Here is an 8680-nt window from a genome sequence, read left to right on the forward strand (position 1 = left end):
AAACGGGCTTTTGACAGCTCGTTATGTTAACATCTCATATGCATATCTGGGCATCGCTTGTAGGCCACAACTTTTAACTCTCGCTGAATCGCTCTGATCTTCTTAAATATTCTTTCAGTGCCTGATATTGCTTGATAGTTGCCCTTTGCATCACAAGAAGCATGGCCTTGTTTGCAACGGTTTACCCATTTGTTTTGGTGTTCTGGGGGGAAAATAAAGTGATAATAACTTGAGATTTTTATAAATTTAGTTTTCCCCATTCCTGCGTCTTTGTTGGACGTGGCTGCTCTCAGAGCGGGGGGGGGGGGGGAGTGGTTTGCACTACCTATGTGAGCATGAGTGCTTGGCCGGCCCTCACAGGCCGCCCAAAACAGGCATGCACACATACTGTGTTCTCCATGCAGGCTGCATGGAGAACATGTCCACGCCTACAGCCCCTGGCTGAGCGCCGTGTAACCGCGTTCAGACCAATCTCAACACTGCATTGCAGCATTGTGATTGGCTGCAGTGAGCCAGGAGCCCTGGTGCTTCCTGCTTCCTGTTCCCCCAAGAAGCCAGGAAGAGGACTTAGGAGAAGCCGCGGCCCGCCAGCCGACTGGCCGAGAGGTAAGTGATTGTTTTTTAAACCGATCCCTCCATCCGCTCCCCCCCCCCCCCCCCCCCACGCCCCACTGCTGCTTCCAGGTAGCCGCTGCTGTGAATAGTGCTTTGCAGATGTAGATGTAGCCTACTATCACCTAGCAGTCATGCCCTACTAGGAAGAATACTTCTGTTTTACATGTAGAATGCTGGTGCTCAGTGGCTTCCTAAAAGGGAGTACCCTGAATCAGAGCTGCACACCATAAGAATTGAAGAGTAGTGGTCTCCAAATGAAAACGTTTTATCGCTTTCTCTATCCCTTTCATTTCTATGAGATCACACAACATTTTGCCGCTTGTGCACATTTCTCTGACTGGGTCACACATTTGTGGCCCGTTCTAGTATGCTGTGCGGTGCCATGGACAGCCTGTGCACCAGTGTCAGCACTTTAAAGTGACCCCTCTTCTCTAGTGACAGCCGCTGCATACCATGTAGTGTAGAAGAAAATTGCTTCTTATGGGAAGGCCATAGAATGCTCCTGCAGTATAATTTCCTCAGGTTCGCTATACGGGTGTGTACATAAAGGACATTAACCATGGTTGGCACCTATCGTACTGACTATCAAAAGTCATTCCGTTCTTGAAGATCAGCCTGAGGGTCTTGACCTCATCTCTGGGGGCTATAAGCAGCTCAACCTCCCACCTTAATTCAAATCAGGGATTAATATATTTTTATTTTTTCACACAATTATAACCACGACCAGGAACTCTGTTTTGTCCCGCACTTAAAATGAGGTACTGGATATTGATGCAATATTGAATCGACCCAAACAACTTCTAAGCTATCCTGATGTCTTTTACTTCATGACAGACTTCAGAGTTAACTTCTTCAGGAGGGGACCTTAAGTCTCCCACACACTCTAGAGGCCCTTTAATATAGGAAGAAGCAAAACATTTATCAGTGACAGAATCTTTCAATCTTTAAATGAATGGGTCGTCATCAAAGGTGTCTGTCACAGGAAAATCTAAAAGTAGGGCTACCTTAACGGTACATGTACGTGGATTGCCAGTTCCCCAAGTATTCACTTCTTGAACGACTGTACTTCCTTAGAATCACCCTTATGCATGAAGGAATGATCAGTCAAATAGCCTTTAGAAAAACTGGACTAAGGTTTTTATTATTCTTGGATGTAACAGTACCCTTTGCCCGTGTCCTGCTTTCTCCTGTCAGTGGAGGCAAAAATATTTTAAACCCTACAGCTAGCCTCTTTCTATGCAGGATGCAGCACACATAGAAAGAGGAAGTAACAAGGAGAAATCAAGGTATTTCTCCTCATTATGCCTCACCTGGGGAGGTATAGTATTTTGACGCATTCCCGGGTTTACTGGTGTTGGTAAACCTGGGAATGTGCCAAAATGCATAAGTAGATACGTGGGAACACCTACACTCCACCCTTCGAATGCCTTTCCAGGGCAGACTAACACAACGTAGAAATTTGCTCTGCGTTACAGGTTGCCTTGAATGGCTTGATAAATCAGACGTAGATTTTGCATTGCCCTTGAGCCCCCTTGCGTGGCGCAAGGACGATGCAAAACGTAAATTAATATGCACCTAAGTACAAATAAAAGGGGCTGTGCACTTTTTTTTAACAAGCAGATGGCTGTATTATGGTCCATTCACTCTTCCTGTGCTCCTAAATGCTTTTGTGAATTGGCCACTTAGTGTTCATCAGTAAATCTTGGCAGCTGCTTGCCAATGTCTATATGCCCGCCCATTCTAACTATGTTAAATCCTTTAGGATTGGAGACTTTACACTTCCCACACCCAGTTCTGTGGCGGGTGAATACTTTTCTGCATTCCATCCATCATCTGTTCTTTTTGCATTTGTCATCCAAAGTGGGAAGGGTATGCCCAGATGTAGGTCTCGTGCTGGCTATGCCATGAGATGCAAGCAGGCCTGGTTGACTAGGGGTGAGACACCGAAAGTGGTCTCAGGAGGCTTGTTTTTGGTCCAAGGAGCAGGGCTTTAAGTGGGCCGGGTCTCAAGGGGTCTGAGCACTGGTAGTTTGTTTCTGGGGGCCTCGAAACAGGTCTCTATCGGGCTCTGTTTTGAGCCCTGACACAGGCAGCCCGTTTTTTTTCCCGGACTGCAATGACCGCTGTTTGCTGTCACTGCAGTCCGGAAACAAGTCCCATGGCTCAAAACAAAGCCTGATAGAGACCCCTTCGAGACAGCAAGCACATGGATGTGTGCTGCTCACTTCTCAGTAGTAGAGAAGTTACAGCGTGACGTCATGCCAGGGGAGCGTTGTGGGGGAAGGGAAATCCTTTAAGAGTCGTTTTCTTTCTGGATTTCCCTTCTCTTTCTGAAACTCAGGAGCAGCAACATTGTGGTAGGGTCACCAGGGCTTTAATTGGAAGCTTTGTCAATATTATATACAAGTTATAGTTGCAGGTTATTTATCTTCTGCAAGTAATAACCATTGACAAAGCCAATATTACTTACTTATTGTAGGTATGATGTTACTTGTATCAAATATCTGGATGCAATGACGGAAACAGCAAATTACAAGTCGGGCGGCACACTATGCTAAGCACGGATTTTTTGCGCAAGGGATTTAAAGCCACGCCCCTAATTATACTGGCCACGTCCCTAATTATACTGGCCACGCCCCTTATTATACTGGCCACGCCCCTTTGAGAGACCCCCCCCCCCCCCAGTTTTTTCATCCCACTTAAAGCCCTGCCAAGGAGCAATTGGCCTGGCAGTTCGGGTTGGACTGCTGCCATACGGAGCAAAGTCAAAACTTATTAGCATATGGCTGGGTCCAAAGTGGGCGTGGAGAGAAAAAACGGGGGATTTAACCCAGATCTGTGACTGAGGGTGAATGTTTTATTTGTTCAGCATTCCGTCCATTATCTGTTCTTTTTGCGTTTGTCACCCTAAGTAGGAACAGTATGCCCAGGCGTGAGTCCTGTGCTCTCCATGCCACCAGATTGAAGGAAGCCTTGCTGACAAGGGGTGATACCCCGAAACCGGTCATGGCATGCTTCTTTCTGGTCCAGGGAGGACCTGGCCTGGCAGTTCGGACTGGACTGTTCCATGGGGATCAGGAGCAAGACTGATTTGCATATGGCTAGGTCCAAACTGGAATGACATGGCAATCAAAAAAAAAACGATGAGTTTAACCCAGATCTGTGACTGGGGTGAATTTTCGATTTGTTAAGCATTCCATCCATCATCTGTTCTTTTTGCAATAAAAAAACGAGGCAGCAAGTAGACATATCGGCTCCATAGCGTCTGGTCAGTTGGAGACCAAATATAATATCTGTGCATTCATGCAATTTAGCTTGGGAAGCCCTGGGGTAGGTCAACAAGGGTACACAACAAGGCCAAAGAAAGTAACTGTGTGACCAAACACTGTGAAAGAGGCTAAACAGCACTAACAAGGGTGTTCAACTTATTAGTGAGGGAATGGAGAGCAAATATGGCTCATGTTGCAGATCACCTTTTAGAACCAATGACAAAACAACAACAAACAGCACTTACACACAGGCAGAACCCTTGAGGGTCTCTTTCTGCAGGGTTTAAGAGCCCAGCTCAACCCAACATGTTTGTCTTTAGCTTTCACCTGAAGATAGCAGGTGAGAGCCTTAACGCTAAATAGGCTAGTAAAGAAAGCTTGGCCGCCTCGAATGGTGAGATGACATTTTGGGACTACAAGCAGAGGATTGCAGCCTGGAGGTAAGGCGCCATATGTGGACATGTGATGTGGCCATTTGCAGTGCTAAATTTTGGGGGGAAATAAGTGCACGTGACAATATTTTTCTCAGGCTGCCGCTGTCCACTTCCATGACCATCCTGCATTGACACTGCCCCAAGCTGGATTGCTAGAAGCGAGTGAAAGAATTGGTACAACTTCCTCAATGAGGGTTTATGGGTTCTCCCATCTGTCATGGTGATTTGAAAAAAATGGGGTCAAATAAAAGGTTCCTTTATCAGGATAGTTTTGTCTTACATTTGCTAGAAAGCCACAGTCTCTGAAACGGCACTCCGAAAGGGCACTCATGAAACATTCAATGTTCAAGTTCCTCGTTTGGGGATTAAGGGACTTTGTACAGCAAATATTACATGCCTTCTTGTTAGTTAAAAACCCTGAAGGTGGGCTAATAAGGGAACGAACATTTGGCCTATGGCTAAATTGTTGTCTCAAAGGTGTGGAAAATCTAAATTATTTCTTCTTAGATGCCCAAATTATGACCTTTTGGGCAATCTATACACGAAACTGAAATTTGTAAGAGCCCGATTTTTATTTTAGCAGGAGACTATGAATTTCATGAGAGCTGACTCCATGAAGGTAAACGCTGTATCTGCAGAACAAGTGGAACTGGCAAAAAAAAGAACATATCGCCTTAGTTTAGCCTATTGCTTTTTAAGGATGTTGGCAAATTAGGACGCTCCATTAGACAACAATTGGTGGATTTTGTCATACTTCTCTTTAAATTAATTTGCCTCACAGAATACATTCTGAAATATATACCCAGTGCTTTAAATTATGGGTCTTCAATAGCCCTGGGTTTAAACTCCGCTCTGCTGGCGGAGTTCACCGTGTTTTTGCTACTCCGCGCTCCGCTTGTAGTGCAGCAAAAACTTGGCCTAAGCTGCGTGGCGGGGTTTAATGACCAGGGACAATTACTTTATTTCCATTTCTTACAAAGGGCCATTTATAAATGTGGCAATTACCCTAGCTCTCACTCGCAGAGGCACTGAAGGGGATGAATGGAATGTGAGTGTGCACATTGAGGGGAGGCAGCGTCTCGCTGAGACACACCCTGCCTGAGATGAGACGAAGGCAGGAACTGGAAGCAAAATCCTGTTATGAATGGCAGTGCATCTGCTGCCAGGGAGTGCGAGTGCTGTCGGTTCTGGGGAAGGGTTTTTAACTTGAACACACCGCATTGGCCCAGTGAACTGGCCAGTATAGAGTGGACGCTACACGACTGCAGCCACAGGAAGCCGCCTTGCCACAGGAGGTGGGTTGACCTGATTTGATCAGAATCGCTTCCTGTCACTCAACCATTTTCCCGTTTCCTCCCAGACTACAACTCCCAGTGTTCTTGGCACATGATGGTGGTGTATAGCTCGTGTGATGAGCATGTGCCATCTCTATGCAGCTTCAAGTCGGTTGGCTGAGCACCCAACTCCGTGAAGTAAGTCGGTGCCAAGGACCGGATGATGTAGCTGTCATTTCAAGGCAGTAAGGAGCACACTCCGGGTTAATGCCCCTGCTGCAAAAGTGTATGTACCTGCATTATAGCTCAGCCAGTTAGTGTACCTGTGTATGTGTGTGAAGTCTTATAAAACAGACTAAGGGAATCATACAAGGCCAAGAGACCTTGCCCTTCATGGCGGTCTGAGTCTCTGCCGAAACTCCATCGTGCATGTAACTCAGCGGAATGCCACAGATTTTTTTCAGCAACTCTGCAAGCTCCTCCCACCCTTTGTCTTCAATAGAAACACAGGCTTGTGGTCAGAGAGCAGAGGATATACTTCAAACACAATACAATAGGATCTTAAATAGCACTGTTTTACTGATCCCATGGTGCTGGCAACTGTGAAGCCGGATTTGAGAACTGCAGGTGGGTCTGTAGAAGAGCAGTTAGGCTCCTCTCTTGAGGTACACCACACCAAGCAGTGCAGGCATACGCATGTGCTCATCACAATATAACCCAAATAAAATCAGTGCAAGCTTTTCATCTTAGTTGTGGTGGATCATGCCACGAGGTATCCAGAGCCATTACTTCTGAGAAGCCCAATTGAGAAAGTGCTTTGTAGAACACTTTGAGGGATCTTTTCAGGGGCTGGAGTTCGAAGACAGTGATTTCTGCTGGGTAACAATCTTTATCTTTTCCTACATGGGAGAGATGTGGGAGCAAGCTGGTGTGACTTACCACATCTCCATTATATCCCACCCACAAACTAATTGGTTGGTGGAAATGTTTAAGAAACAGATAAAAGCATGATGTGAACTCTGCCATAGAACCTCGAGAGGAAGTGGGACCTTTTCCTATATTATCTCCTGTTCGCTGATGGGCACATTCCACAGAATTGGGAAGGTGCAGCCTCTTCAAGCTTCTGATTAGACACTCAAGGCTTGGCCACTCACCTCAGTCAGCGGAGGGTGGGAATGAACTTCCAAGTTATTGGTTAAATATGTGGTTGACCTCAGGAAGCTGATGGTGTAATACAGGAGTCAGGCAAAGAAAAATCTTCTGGCAGGGCAAAAGTTGATGAGGGCCAGGAGGGGTGGGTGCTTAAGCTCACTTGTCCAGGTACTTTGGAGGACAAGTAGTGTGGACCATGCAAGATAGAGCAGAAGATTTCTGAGGTAAATTACTTGGTAGACATGGGTGCAACAAGAGAACCGAACAGGGTGTTCTATGTGAACCGGCTTAAGCCAGACCTTCAGAGAGACCTTACATTGACCATCATTGCGAAGAGTAGCTAGATGAAAACAGCGAGCCAGTAACTGTCTAGTTGTGGCGACGTGAAAGACAGTTCTGTGTATGGGTTGCAACTTCTCCCTGGGCTACCGCTGAGCAGCCAAAAATGTTTAGAGAAGAGCTGGATCAATTTTCCATTTAGCTAATTCCAAGTGCTACACATGCCTGTGTATACAACATTGATATGGAAATATCTTGCCAGTAAAGAGAAGGGTATGCAGGACACCTCACCAGCTCCAGGACTGCATAAGGACCGAGGTTGCTAAGCTGGTGGACTAGGGTGTAAATAAGTGTTTCTTTTGCTCTTGGGCCTGTCCAGTAGAATTGGCAGGGGTGTAGCTATAAGGGTGTGTTCGGGATGTTACAGCCTCCTAAACAATGTATTATGTTTTAATAGTTAGGCCCAGGTGCTCTCAGTCTGGTATGGTGAGGAGTATGTCAAATTTCACCTGGGATTTTTACATGCCCATTCTGACACAAACACACCCTCTTTTTCTTGTCTCTGTTTTGAAGAGCTTAAAAACGTTGGTTAGTATAAACAGCTATGCTTTTCATATAAATTATTTTAACAAAATAATTGGAGTGATTGTTGGGAAATATAAATGTCACCCCTCCCTGCCCACCAATCTTACTGACCAAGCTACGGCCTTGAGAATTGGTGCCTAAACAAGGATACACAGACCTGCCTTTTTTGAGGACTACCCCGCTCTCAATGAGGTGATCAAGACCGATGCGCAACTGAATCCCAGAGTTGAGCTAATGGATGGTTAGGAGCTGCTCATTACTTAAGTGAAATCTACAAACAAATGATGGATAGAATGCTTGAGGGCTAGAAGAGTTCTGCATGGCCTACCTTGATGGCACTGCAATTTTAGAAATTTGTGTGAGAATTATCCAAGCCAGCTCAAACAGGAGCTTGGCAGGATAAAGGGGGTGAAACTGACCATCAAGGCCAGATGGGGAAGTCGTCTGTAGTATACCTTCGGCATTAGGTGGCAACAGGAACATCTTCATGTTAGATGCCAAGATCCAGTCTGTGGTACAGTGGGCGGTTCCCACCACCCAGACTGAAGAGAAAGCCTTTCTAGAACCTACTGTCTATTAAGGAAACTGTGTGGGCAACTGTGGGACCACAGTAGCGACCTTGACAGCCCTAACACCCAAGAAATGGCATAGGATGATGATCTCGACTGCAGAGTGTCAGAAGGCCTGTGAGGACTTGCGGCACTATGTAATGCACCTGTGAGGGAGACACCTGCCTATAGTCAGCCCTTCTTTGTGCAGACTGATATGTCAGTAAAGAGGATCAAGTTGATGACGAGAGAGAGAGAGAGAGAGAGAGCGAGAGAGGTTATCAGCATTAAAGTGTTTCCTAAGGAACAGAACTGAGCGTCCATTGGAAAATAATGTTTTTAGGCCTTCCTTGTTTGGTCCCAAGTTTGTGGTAGAAAGAGATCACAAGCCACACGATTGGTTGGTGGCAATGAAGGGTAAGTTACTGAGATGTTCTACCTCATTCATGGCCCAGATTTCACTGTGAAACACAAAGCCAGAAAGACTCATGGGAATGTAGATGGGCTTTCCCGCCAGTTTTGCT

Source organism: Lissotriton vulgaris, chromosome 12 (genome assembly GCF_964263255.1).
Source record: "Lissotriton vulgaris chromosome 12, aLisVul1.2, whole genome shotgun sequence".
Taxonomy (NCBI): domain Eukaryota; kingdom Metazoa; phylum Chordata; class Amphibia; order Caudata; family Salamandridae; genus Lissotriton; species Lissotriton vulgaris.